Source organism: Crinia signifera, chromosome 3, assembly GCF_055691185.1.
Source record: "Crinia signifera chromosome 3, ASM5569118v1, whole genome shotgun sequence".
Classification (NCBI taxonomy): domain Eukaryota; kingdom Metazoa; phylum Chordata; class Amphibia; order Anura; family Myobatrachidae; genus Crinia; species Crinia signifera.
Genome location: NC_139219.1, coordinates 177,603,158 through 177,617,532, shown reverse-complemented (window position 1 = coordinate 177,617,532; position 14,375 = coordinate 177,603,158).

The window sequence follows — 14,375 nt, the reverse complement described above, 5'->3', positions numbered from 1 at the left end:
GGGTTATTTTTCATCTGCGCACTGTTCACGGACGGGTCTCTCCGTGCGAAAAAACCTTTCCGCAAGAGTACGGTCATTGTGGGCGGCGTGTGGGCGTTTTTATGGGAGCGGCCGGAATAATGAGGAAAACTGGGCATAAACATGGGAGTACACGGGGGTGTGCACACAAAATGTACGGTGCCACAATCACCTCGATCGGCGAACGCACCGTGCATTTTGGACCAAAAACAGGCAGACGCCAAAGATAGCTCCAGACCACCCCTAGAGATACCGTATGAGAGCGGACGCCTGGGTCTGCTAATTAACGCTGATTACTACACCTGAATGTAATAAGCAATGCTGCAGCCTATTAAGTGAAAACCATTATTTCACTACCTGCAAGCCACACACAGCCCTCAAATACATTGGAAGCATATCTTTCTACACTTCTCTACATGTAAAGGTTGGTTTAATTTTCTGTAAGATTCATTCTAAGACCTGCTTATATATGTCAAGGTAGTTATTTTATAACCATCTACACCCATTCAGAAAGTGTTTTGGTATACTTTAAAAAGCAGGACACTGAATTCACAGAAGTCGACATGTGTCAACTTTTTCACTGTAACACAAACATAACAGTTTTTTATATGGAAAAAGACACATAAACCACGTCTAAGAGCAACAAGGATGTTTTTGGACTCTTTCTACTTGCACTGTGGCGTACCCTCAGATATACGGAAGGTGTCGGTGTGAAAACGGACAACATCCGTCCGTACACGGTGGCGAACGCTCTAATGTACGCCAGGTATCGGTGGCTAAGAGGGAGATCCGTCCGTACACGGTGACGTGCGCTGAAGTGTACGCCACTCCCCATTGTCGGTGTTTGTGACCGTCCGTGTGCGGCTGTTCTGTGGGCGGACTTTCGCTCACCGTCCGCGTATGGGAAACGTACAGTGAAATGGACCGTACGTACATTTCACCGACCTAACCAGAATAAGGCCCTTTGTGTTTTGGTTCTGGTTCTGATTCTATTTTGGCAAAACCACTGTAATCATCACTGTGTCATGTAATTTAAACTTGGATGTTTATTTAGAAAATTAAAAAAAATCTAAAAATGGCTACAATCATGTAAATGTTTTTATTCCTACAGTTTTATTAACCTAGATAACATTAATTTTCACTCTTTTCCAGAAAATGTTACCAACTCACAGTGCGTTTGTAGGATTCTGCCACACACTGGAACCATACAGAAGGGCCCCACCAGACACTGGTAAAATTACAAAAATAATAAATAAAAATGAAATACAGTACCAGTATACAAATTCTCAAACAACAAAACATTTAGGGCAGTATTCAATGAGGATAATTCGCCCTGTTTGACTGCAAATTTGTGCTATTTTCGCATTGGAAGGTGATTTTTTGGGTCAGAAAGCGAATCACCCTATTCAATGTGCACTTCTTGCCGTCTTTCTAAGTGATTTTCGCCGTGTGTCGCCGTGTAGCAAATCACCATTTTTTCATGGTGAAGTGGAAAGTGAACTTTTAAAATAAAGTTGTTGTGCCAGCAGGGGGCCGGGAGCCGAGAGTTGCTCATTAGATATTCATATATTCACTGCATCCGATCATTAGATATGCACGATCGGGTGCAGTGAATACCTGGTCCCCCGGTGGCTCTCCCGGGGGGCAGCCTGTACTGCCTGGCTCCCGGGGAGCCCACCTCCCCCCCACATACGTTCTGGGGGAGGCAGGGAGACTTCCATCTCCCTGCCTGCCACCGTCCTCAGGCTTCCTGTGGCGTCCTGCGACGTTGAATAGGGGGGACAGCGAGGCTCCGGAACACGGCGGGCAGTGGCGAGTGTGCAGAGAATCCTAAACAGGATTCGCTGCACGACGTCAATATTCTCATTGAATACGGCCCAAAGTATAAAGCTGGCGACACACTCAGTGGCAAACGCAGGATTTCTAAATATAATCCAATGTAATCCAATGTCTCTCACTCTGCAGCACATTGGAGTAAGTATGGAAGTCTGGGGGAGTGATAACAGCTCTGAAAATTCGTCTTTTTATACACTGGATCATTGGTCCAGTGTGAGTATTTTTTTAAAGTAGTAGCAGTGTGCAGACTAGCGTCTGCCCACTGCTATTACTATATGTAGCGTCGTGGGACACAGCGCCCGCCGAGGGAAGGCCACCTGGATAGAGACTCTCAGCGGTGGCTGACTTTCAGTCCCACTGGCCAGAGATGGATGCTGCAGATAGAATGCTGCCGGGCCGTGGCAGGCGCTGGGCGGAAGTACTGTACGGCCGGCCGTACAGTAAATGTAAGGGGCGGAAATTTAATTTGTAGTGGAGGTGGCTATCTGATTGCAGGCCATTGTAATTTCCCACAGCAGCAATCAGGTATGAATCAGGCCCTACAGTATGTCTGTTTCACTTTAGAACCAGCAAGAAATACTAAAGTTGTGATGTTTCCAATACATTATTGGTGGATTGGAGAATTGTTTAATGAGAAAAGGTTGCTACAAAAACCTGAAATTACCAGGGATGCTGTAACTTACGGTGCATACGCACAAGACAATAATCTTAATAACAAAAAATTGTCCATTGTGTTACTAACTATGCCCCTTCCGGACAGGAGACATCACTAATTGGGGCGCAGCATGGCTCACCTCTCACCCCTTTCTCCCCTCATCGCTCATCCCGGCCAGTATTGGCACTTACCGAAAAGACATCCATCGGGTCCCCATCGTGCACATCATTTAGTGTGTACCCAGCTGAAGCCTCAAATCTCCGTCTATTACGGTATATTCAACTATTTTATTTGAAATATGCCGGAATCTTGCCTCAATGTTGGGCAGCTTTGAACTCACTGAAAATGTCAACCTATTTCACTGCAAAATTAAATAGAAGCTTTATGAAAGAATAAAAATGACTATAACTCATGTAGTAATGCCTGGGATTTTTCTTTCTATTTTCAACCCACTGAATTTGAAGATCACATTATTTCTTTTTTACTACCTGAATGATATTACTGAATGTTTAAGCATCTGTTACTCATATACGAGTGCACTTGACTCCAAATAAATGACTGATTTCTTGAAACCTTGCATAAATATTATACCTGCCTGACTCCTACCTGCTTTGTTTGCTAATGATGCCTAGGACTACCTGCCAGAAGCATCCCTGCTCTGTGTTACAGCTTCTGTAAATAATTTTTACAGGCTTAGAAAATCTGCATTTTGGAATATATAATTATATTTATCTGTTTAAAATGGAATTTATTTTTAACGTAGCTTTAATATATACAGCTGTTGTTTATTCTAAGTAGATTTACACATTGGAGTACATACATTTAGTGGTTGATTTCCAAGCTGCCACTCAGGCCCTGATTCTGGTTGACTCAGTAAACTGCGAAGAGAGCCCACTATCCCCCCTTCCCCCACTGCCGTATGCCCCCAAAGCCATGCGCGGGAATGTGGAGAAATAATTTGATGGTCGCAGACCATCGAATAATTTGTCTTGCTTTAGCAAATATAAGTCAGTGAAGACTGACTTATATTTGTAGGCTGCGTGATGAAGGCAGGGTGGGCGCCCCAGGCACACCCTGTCCTGCTCAAATTCGCAGAAATACGTATGCAAAAACCACAAACATCAGGGCAGAGGACGAATTATGGGGGGAGAGTATTAAGCCCCGTCTACATGGGGCAATTTCAGTCGTAATCGCCAGGGATATGGTCACTGAGTGATCATATCCCTGTGCGTACAGGGCGATGGTTGCTGGGAGATCGCTCCCGCGACCAGCCCTGCAGTGGTAACTGGTGGCAAGTGCATGCTCCTGGACCAGCGGCTTCTCCCGGCAAGGTGTCTTGTTTTCAGTAATGAACATTGCTGGTTGCTAATAAAAACAAGACTCTCAACTCTCAGCAATTTGGTCTATGCCGTGCCGAACTGCCTTCAAGAGTTTTAATGATGACCCATTACTTATGGGTAAGTAACAGGGAAAAAGGGATTGTGGGAAGGGCTGTGCACTAGCTATTGGATATCCTGTATAGATAAATGTTACAATATATGGGGAAAAGTCTTTAATGACAATGGGCCTTATTCTAGTTCACTCTTTCTGACAGATGGACAAAACCATGTGCACTGCAGGGGGGATATGTAAAATGTGCAGAGAGAATTAGATTTGGGTGAGTTCATTTGTTTCTGTGAAGGGTAAATACTGGCTGCTTTATTTTGACACTGCAATATTGATCTCACTTTGAAGTAAAACCCCACCCAAATCTAATTCTCTCTGCACAAGTTACATCTGCCCCCTGCAGTGCAGATGGTTTTGTCCATCTAAGAAGGATTTTGTCAGAAAGAGTGAAGTAGAATAAGGCCCATTGACTCACTTGGCAGTGCTCCTCTAAGAGTCTATATGTAGTAAAAAAAGGGAAAGAAAGGCACTTTTCTTTTGGGGGGGGGGGGGGGGTGTACGGCGCCTATCGTATGCCATTGCATACCACTAATTAAGGTATGCGATGGGACTCAAATTTTGGGTCCTAGGACCCGAACTGTACAATTTTAATATTGCGTCGCATCACATGCCATTACAATGGCATGCGATGCGATTTTTAATTGTAAAGGCACCCTGATGGGTGATTACTATGTTAAATGCACCCCCATTGTTAACGCCACCCCCACTATCAACACCAACCCGAAGCGTGGAGAGCGCAGCGAGCCCGCGAGGGGCGGCGGTACGCATCCTCTGACTTTTTCATACCCCCACTATCAACGCCGGTGTGGAGTTGATTTTATATAGTGTGGCGAGCGCAGCGAGCCACCGAGCCCAAAGTGTGGCGAGCGCAGCGAGCAATACACGTGAAGTATTCCGCGTCCCCTCGTGGGGCTCGCTGCGCTCGCCAGGCTTCCGGCTCGGTGGCTCGCTGCGCTTGCCACACTATATAAAATCAACTCCGCGCCTAGTGGGGGTATGAAAAGGTCAGATGACGCGTACCGCCACCCCTCGCGGGCTCGCTGTGCTCGCCACGTTTCTGGTTGGCGTACATAGTGGGGGTGGCATTAACAATGGGGGTGCATTTAACATATTAATCATTCATCATGGTGCCTGTACAATGAAAAAATTGGGTCCGATCGCATCGCATGCGATCGGGTCGCATGCGATGCGGTCAAAACGATGGCATAAGATGAAAATCATGGGCGCCGTGCTAGGAAACAAGTACCAAACTAACTTTTATTTAGTATACATTAAAAACCTGAAAACCCATACCAAACAGACACATACATACAGTAAATTGACATTCAATATTTACAGTATATGGGAAAAGGCCAATGTGTATAATAGTTTCCCATTTAATTAATCTTGGCAAATAGATTAATGCCACAATAATTAAAAGTCGGCAAAAAATATGCATATATAATAATACATCAGTAAGTTATAGGATTCATGGTATATTCAATGAATTCTTGCAACAATTATCTCCTGATAACTGACGTAGATTACATCACCCTCTAACACAGTTATCTTTATATATTATACTACCTGTCACGCTCGTAAAAGCACCAGCTGTAGAATATCGTAAGCTGAGTGCTTTAACGTTTGAGGATGTATCCACGACAGAATAGAGGAAACAATGAAGATAAAATATAATGAATTTAATAAAGATATTGCAAACAGTGATAATGATGGTATAACTGGGATATGGCAGGCATGCAAATATAAAGTCAATTGTCCAGCAGGTTATTGTAATAAATGATGGAGCTTGGTACTTGAAGAATATTGCAATATAATTTGAGGAGTGGATGTGAATATAAACTGGAGTTGAATACTTGAAGGTAGTAGAAGGATTTGAGGATTGGCTGGTTTGGAGAAAGAATGAAGATTGTATTGCAGATTGGAAGATTGGATGAATGATTGGAGATCGGATGATTGAGTGGAGATTGAAAGATTGGAGGATTGGTTGAAGATTGGAAGATTGGTTGAAGATTGGAGGATTAGAGGATTGGTTGAAGATTGGAGGATTGGACAATTGGTTGAAGATTGGAGGATTGGAAGATTGGTTGAAGATTGGAGGATTGGTTGAGGGAGAATAATAAATGAAGAATAATGAATGGAGAAGAGTTGTTCTTTGCTGTATAAGGTCGTAGCTGCTGACAGAGGTAACCGTGGAAGTACCCGTTGTGAGAGTAGCAAGGTGAGACCCCTTTGAGGACCTGACCTTGCGTGGTCTACATTGGCGGTAGGCAGAGTCTGGTGGTACATGAAGCAGTGAACGGCCAGCTGGATCTCTTCAGGGAAAAGCTCAGGAACGTAGCGAGTACTACAGAGCCAGATGAGAGCAATGATGCTGCGGGGTGGACATCATTGTACTGACTGCCGGACTTGCCTGAGCAGTCAGTACTTACCAGGTGAGCTGTGCCGGGATTGGTCAGGCAATCAGGGAGTGAGGCGAAGCCGTGCAGGAGAGGCTGGGGAAACCAAGAAGATGGAGCCCGCCAGAGAGGGCGACAGATTCCAGCCTGCCCTGATGATACGCAGCTACGCAATCCCCGGCCTTTACTCAGACACTGACCAGGCACAAACACACATGGCGCTACGCCACACACACCCTGCATGGCACTGGAGCACAATACACCGGTGTCACCACGCGGTGACATCCCGGCCATATGTACCCCTGTGAAGCCAGAGACATGAGCAGAGGTGAGCGCCATAGTTTTAGTGTACCTAGCGGGTCCAGGGCTAAACATGACACAGGGGTCTTTGGGTAAACGCCATGGTGGATGTGACACTACCTACTTGTTGAAGAATGTAAGTAGTCTTGGATGTATATAGTGAGTATCCCTTTAATTAAGGATTGAGCACAGGTGTGCTTGATATACAGGTACACCTAATATAAGAAAAGGGTAACTGTGGCAGGTCACCAGACAATGGGGTTTATTCTGGTTGGTGCGGCTGGGCCGTACGCGTACGTTCCGGGGTTTTTAATGATCTGCGCATGCGTACCATCTCCAATGCGCAGGCGCGAACACTCCACAACGCTTACGGACAGGTCTCTCCGTGCGAAAAAACCTGTACGCGAGAGTACGGGCATTGGGGGCGGCATAGGGGCGTGTTGAGGGGAGCGGCCGAAATAATGAGGGAAAATGGGCGTAAACATGGGCGTACACGGGGGTGTGCACCAAAAATTAATGGTGCTACTACCGCTCGATCGGCTAAAGCACCGTTCATTTCGGACACAAAACAAGCGGCCACCAACCGCCACCTCAGACCACCCCTACAGATACCGCATGACAGCGTGCGCCTGGGTTTGCTAATTTACGCTGATTACTACTCAAACACATACACCTGAATGTAATAAGCAATGCTGCAGTCTATTAAGTCCAAACCATTATTTCACTACCTGCAAGCCACACACAGCACTCAAACACATTGGAAGCTTATCTTTCTATACTTCTCGACATTTAAAGGATTGTTTAATTTAAGGTAAGAATCTTTGTAAGACCTGGTTATATATGCTAAGGTAGGTATTTGTTAAACAGTTATACACATTCACTACGTGCTTTCATAGACTTTACACAGTAGCACACTCAATCTACACAAGTCGACATGTGTCAATGTGTTCACTCTAATACAAACATATGTTTTGTATTTATGATACAATAACATAAACCACATCTAACACCTACAAAGGATGTTTCAGCAATGTTTTAAGCCCATGCCCACTATTTTGCGCACAATCTTTGTATAGTACCCAAAATAAAGAACTGTACCACTTTCTGATCTGCTATGAATTGGATTTTACTACACTCTGGATGTAAGATGCCACCAATCACATTATTGCACTCACATCTCTCTAACAAAGGATTCCTACATCTGCTTATGACACTGTAAACTCATATATATTTAAATAGTTAAACATGTTTGTTCACAAGCAATTTTATCATGTTTGGCCGATTCACACATTTTTTTTTAGGGAGGACACATATGCATTCCTACACAAATGTCCCTTTTGACCCTTGTTTGTCTACCTCACCCACTCCATGAGGAAATCATTGTTCTGGACCTGCTTTTACCTACTAATGTAGGAGCTACCTCACCTGCACACAAACTGCTTTCTCACCTATTAAGTTGCTCTGCACATGTGCTGACACAAACTAATTAGCAGGGAAAAGTTGGATATGAACATGTGAATGGCCATGGAGAGGGTTACACATGGGAAACTTCTACCACACTTCAAGAAATGCTCAAAAATACCCTGGTCAGTAAGTACACATAAATGCAGTATTTGTTTCACACAAGAAATTACACATACAACAATTGTGTTGTAATTGGGAAAATAAATGTATTTGCTGTTCAGCATCACAGCTTATTTGCCACTTTAATGTCATAAATAAAAATAAAATATAAAATATACACAAAAATACAAATCAGCCAGAACAAGAGGTTGCATATCTCCAAACATGTGTTACCCTGCAAATGCAATGGTGAAAGAAATGGGGACACCAGAAAACGAACTGCAACAACCAGGGTGAATACTAAGCATGATACACACCACCAAAAATGTATCCTGCATTTCTAGAGGTCAAAATAAGAGCTTTAATGCCCATGGCACGAAAATGGATCGATGGCCAACTCAGGAAGTGGATGTCCAGTGCAATTTAAACATTTGGGGTCCAACCACAGAGGAAGTGAACCAGGTGTCATTATTTGGGCCCTTTTTTCCCCTTTTTAGATGGGGCCTTGGGGACAGACGCCTTTGGCTCTGATGGCTTGCGCCGTCTTCCCCTACCGGACACAGGAGGGTCAGCAGAGGTGGAAGGTTGGGGAGCAGCTTGGGGTGGGCCAGCAGATGGGGGATTGTCCCTTAGGGACCTGGCGGTGGTGAGCAGCTCCGCAAGAATGTCATTCTGGCGGCTGAATTGCTGGTCAATGCTTTGCATGCCAGCCGCCAGAGTGTCATTGATGCGGTTTAAGGCCTCACACTGCTGGCTCTTTGTGGACTTCCAATCTGCCAGAAATTCCACAACCTTCTGCTGACAGACCGTAGAGTCCTCCACTCGCTGCTCCATCCTCTCCAGTATCACCATCCACCTGGCATCCCATGTGTCCTGTGACTGGGGGTGTCGTGTTGGTGGAGGCTGGACCACTTGCTCCACCTGTGGCTCTGCAGAGGAAGATGCTGCCGGTTCATCCTGTGTTTCTGCTTCTTCTAGGATAATAATTGAAAACAATGTCACCATCACATACGCACTAAAAAATATCTTTCCAAATACAATGCATTACTGTGACTTACCATCAAAAGCAGCAGCAAAGACCTCCACCGGGAGCTCACTATCCATATTGGATATCCCCCTGACCTCGGACACATCAATGACATCCAAGGCATCCTGCTCCAGGGGGGGTATATTCCAAATGATCTGGCATAGGCCCCCTCCTGGTGGACATGCTGTGGTTGTACCGGTCAGTCATCTTCCTCTTCAGGGTACTTTTGAAGTCTGTCCACCTACAAGTTTAAAAATACAAATATCACCATGAGATATGTGCACCACTGTGCTAGTGAACATCATGACTACGTTACATTTCCTAGTGTGGGTGATCTTATGTTTTTTAGCCATATGTGTCCCACACACACATTAATGTCTCCATTATGAGGCATTTCAGTGTCTCATCTCATTCATTAGGCCACTAAATGCACATACATAGATCACTATGCAGAAATGACATCATCCATGGCCAAATTATGCACCTCCACCTGTTGTGAAACTACACATTCCACCATAGCTTGACAGTGTGGTTATTATGGAGTAATTTAACTATGGGAAGGCATACTGGGATGTGTAGTTTCTCACCAGCTACATGTGCACAGTTTGGTCATTCTTGTTTCAGTAGCATCATATGGAATATGTTACAACAACTCTTTTTCAACAACACACTTTCTGTTGTCCCATCACATACTTCACATGAGCAGAACTGTGCCCATAACCTCACATCACACCAATGGTGCATGTTTCATATATAAATGTGGGTTATTAGACATGGTTGTGTTCACATGTGACATTGAAGTGTAGCACTATCTACAAACACACCTTTCTATTATTCTCAAAACATACATGTAACATATGTACACACATATGACATTATCAGGGGGAGAAACACACTTGCCTTTTCTTCACTGATAGCCAATCTCTGACCACTGGTGACACCTGGTTCACTTCCTCTGTGATCTTGTCCCAAAGGTTTCTCCTTGCACTGGCACCCGGCTTCCTGGTTGGCAATTCGATCCATTCGCGTGCCCTGGGCACTAAAATTCTCAATTCTGCCTCTAGAAATGCAGGGTTTCTCTTTTTGGTGGTGGTATCCTGCTCAGTCCTCACCCTAAATGTTGCAGCTCATTTTCTGGTGGCCCCAGTTCTCTCACCATGCACCTGCTGGGTCACACCTGTTTGGAGAGATGCAACCTCTTGTTCTGGCTGGTTGCTTGGCCCTTGTGTAGCTGGTGGCATTGCAGTAGTGGCTGTTAGTGAGGGGCCCCCTTGCTCTTGGGTCCTCCTTGTCCTCTCCTGCTCCCTCTGCCTCAACCTTTCAAGCAAGGATTCTGCTCTTGCTCTCTGTAGGGCGTCCTCAGCTGCGGAATCATCTGAGCTAGACATGTTTGCAGCAATTCTGGCCTGCATCTGACTGAATATTTATATGGTAATCTCCCGCCATGAACAAGGGGGCGTATATTTTTCCCGCAATGTAGTACCTAATTTACGCCGATATTTCCCCGGCGATAATTCCCGCTTAAATTACGCAGGTCTCAACGCACCTGAACATTCACCTGTACATGCACATACACAGGTTGTGGACCATTGTGTGCTACATGGTGAAATGTGTGCACCTGTCATTCCAATGATGAGTGTTGTCAGCTGGTATCTGTTGGAGTTTGTGTATGCTTTCTGAATCACATTTCAAAACATCACGTTATAATGCTTTCCTTACATATGTAATGATTATGAAATTGTCATACACCAACATGTTGCATTGTGCCTTTTTTAGCAGCGTATTTATTAGTAGACGGTTGCGTGTATTATTTTCAGCACACTGTATATACAGTATGTCTCTCTATACATTGAAAGCATACTGTTGGTTATGGTGTGTGTATATCAGAACGGTCCGCGTAAGTTTCTATTCGCATCCAGTTTGTTAATGTAAGAAGGATTAATAAAGTTAATACTAAACAAACAAGTTTTTAGACCAATCAGCAAGCACCAAAAGTGATATATGTACCTGCAATTAATAACTGCGCCATTGCCAATATGACTTCAACCAGGGCTAACGCCTTTTCTAACCAGGAGCTGGTGGCCTTGGTTGAGGTCATGGACCGGCGCCTGGGGCCCAGGGGCCCATATGTGTCCAACATGGACAAGCGGCGGGCATATGATGCTGCCCGCCGGCTAATATACGCCCAGACCGGCGTCCGCAGAAGCCTGGCACAAGTGGAGCGGCGCTGGTCTGACCTGCGCCGGCGGCAGCCAGTGATGCTTTCATCAATTCGCCGCCATATTGCCCGATGTAAGTTTTTATTTACTAGTATGTCTGCGTTTTTTTGCAATGATTTCTGTACTTTTTATAAATATGTTCATGAGTATGTGGGTGTATAGGGGGGTATATGGGGTGTATATGGGGTGTATATGGGGTGTATAGGGGTGTATATGGGGTGTATAGGGGGTATATGGGGTGTATTTGGGGTGTATATGGGGTGTATAGGGGTGTATATGGGGTGTATATGGGGTGTATATGGGGTGTATAGGGGGTATATGGGGTGTATATGGGGTGTATATGGGGTGTATAGGGGGGTATATGGGGTGTATATGGGGTGTATAGGGGGGTATATGGGGTGTATATGGGGTGTATAGGGGGGTATATGGGGTGTATATGGGGTGTATATGGGGTGTATAGGGAGGTGTATAGGGGCGTATATGGGGTGTATAGGGGGGTATATGGGGTGTATATGGGGTGTATATGGGGTGTATAGGGGGGTATATGGGGTGTATATGGGGTGTATAGGGGTGTATATGGGGTGTATAGGGGGGTATATGTAGTCGCTCTGTTTTTGGGTGTAGCATATCAATTAGTTAGCATGATAAATGTATGAAATATAACAGAAATGATAATTTGTAAGGTTATGAGCATGACTAATGTGAATTTTTCATTCCCCCATTTTTATGAAACCCAACCTTCGATTTCTATGCCATCAACATGAACATTTCAGCACGCGCAAGGGCACGCATGGAAGCCCGGGAGGAGGCAGCCCGGGAGGAGGCAGCCCGGGAGGAGGAAGAGGAGGAAGAGGAGGAGGAGGAGGACACATTGGGGCCTGCTGGAGCACACCCCATATCAAGATCCCCTTCCACCAGCCACTCCCCTACCACCACCCACACCCCCACCCACAGCCCTACCCCCACCCACACCCCTACCCCCACCCAAACCCCCTCCCCACCCCATTTCCAACCCACCTACACCTCCCCACCACCCACCCCCAAACCTCTCCAATCCCCACTCCAACCCACTACCTCTATCCCAAGTCCTATCCCATCCCCCTTGCTCCTGACCCCCCCAACCACCGGACACCGAACCAGCGGAGAGCAGGATGGCTCAACTAGCCATAAGTAAATAATGTGGCCAATGTTTACCTACACATTTCTACACATAAACAATCACAACAACCACATATGTGTATCCAACATCAACATTAGTTGCAACATATCACTGCAAGTCGACCATGAGGTGTGGCCTGTCCTTCTCCAGGAACAAGGGTCCCCTTGGTGGTTTTTTTGAGTGTGGCCATGCCTCACCCCTTGAATAATTGACATAACAGTACATCCAATGACATATCTGACATTAGTGGTGTTGTAGTTATGTTGATCCAGGTGTTGTGTAACTCCACTTCCCAGCATGATGTGCAACATTACTTTATAGATTGTTTTGTTAATAGTATGTGAGGCCATGCGGATGCATGCTTTACAAACATAGCTTTAGGCCTATAATTTGTACAGCAATGGCAAACATTTTACTAAGTAAGGAGTGGTTAAGCCACAACAATGTCATTACCCTTAAATAGCACAGGTTAATTGTGAGGTTAGAGGTGATTCCCCCAAAACAAACCTCCCAATGGTGATACAGCATACATTCATCCAATAAGGAGGAATTTATTTCATTTCATGTAATATGTACAGTATGTGTGTGAAAACATACTAGTCTTTTGTACCGTGTTTACAGCAGACCCATCTTCAATGTAGTAGAAAAATGTATGTGGGCTTCAGACTTAACTCACAACTTCTTATTATGTTAAAATACAACAAACATTTGTGGATAATATATATTAATTATAATGTTCTTTCCCCCTTCACTACAGACACTGAACAGCACCAGGATGATGTGGGCCAGATAATGCAAGAAATTTTCTTGACCCTGCTATATCTGCAAATTCTGTTTACCCGATTGGAGGCCCTGCTTTAATTCCCCCCCCCCCCCCTTCAGTTTTGTTATAAATAAAAGTGTTTTTACAGTTAGAAGTTGCCTGTGTTTTTAATCATAAATATGTGAGAGGGTTTGTAAGGGCAGGTACATACAGATGTGTAATGTAAGTTATATTGGTAATTTGAGGTGAGGGGTAATGAATGATGTGTGAATGTGTGCGTTTTGGGGTGAAATAACACATAGTGAAAAGGCATGATTTTTTATTGTTGTTAGATTAAAACATCACACATAACATCAGGGTAGGTATACATGTTAAAAAAATCAGATCAAACTAATTATGGACATAATTTAGTACATACACACAAACACCAACATAAATTTATTTAAAAGTAAAAGCAATGTGGGGACACATAGATAGTGATTAAAATGCCACATTAGAACATAACAAATATACATGTAATGAGGGTTAAAATGTTGTGTTATTAGGGTCTTTATTAAGGTAGAAAATTGAGTTAATAGAAAACAATAATTGAATAACAATTAGAATAATTAATTAATTTTCTTAATTATAGATGAAAGGCAAGATTTGCAGGTCCATATATGTGAAGGGTATGCCAGCGTGCACGGACGTACGCTCACTCTCATGAGCGGTGACATACGCTGAGTTTTCCATTGAAAACAATAGAGACCCGTCCATGCAAGGTGGCGTACGCTCAGATAGCCGCAAGAAGTCGGTGGGAAGATGGACGAGAGACGTCCGTAAACCGTGGCGTACGCTCTGTTGTACGCCAGTTGTCGGAGTCTAAGGGGTGAGCCGTCCGTGTACGTTAGCGTACGCTCAATTGTACGCCACTCCCCTTTGTCTGTGTTTCTGGCCGTACGTATGCGGCTGATTGGTGGGTGGACTTAACCTTAACGGCCGCGTACGGAGAGC